Here is a 491-nt window from a genome sequence, read left to right on the forward strand (position 1 = left end):
AGGCCGCCTGCTGCTGCGCAGCAGCAGCACGCTGCAGCAGCTCGTTCTGCTCGATAGAAGAGCAGCAGCAACACTACTCACACCACCACCACCTCCTCTTCCTGCTGCTGCTGCTGCTGCTGCTGCTGCTGCTGCTGCTGCTGCTGCTGCAGTGGCGATGCCGCACCTTAGAGGGGTACTCTCTCACCAGCCCCTGCAGCTCACACAAAATACTGCTGCTGCTGCTGCTGCTGCTGCAGCAGGAACAGCTGCAGGTGCAGCAACAGATGCAGCAGCAGCAGGTATAGCAGCAGATGCAGCAACAACAACTGCAGCAGCAGCAGCAGAAGCAGCAGCAGCAGCAGCACCACAGGTCCCGCCCCTCACTGCAGCTGAGGAGGAACGAATAGCTGCATGGCGTGCATACAGACAAGAGAGGCTTGCAGCAGCAGCAGCAGCAGCAGCAGCAGAAGCAGAAGCAGCAGCAGCAGCAGCAGAATCTTCTGCGCCTG

Source organism: Eimeria mitis, genomic scaffold, assembly GCF_000499745.2.
Source record: "Eimeria mitis Houghton genomic scaffold, Emh_scaff2780, whole genome shotgun sequence".
NCBI classification, from domain to species: Eukaryota; Apicomplexa; class Conoidasida; order Eucoccidiorida; family Eimeriidae; genus Eimeria; species Eimeria mitis.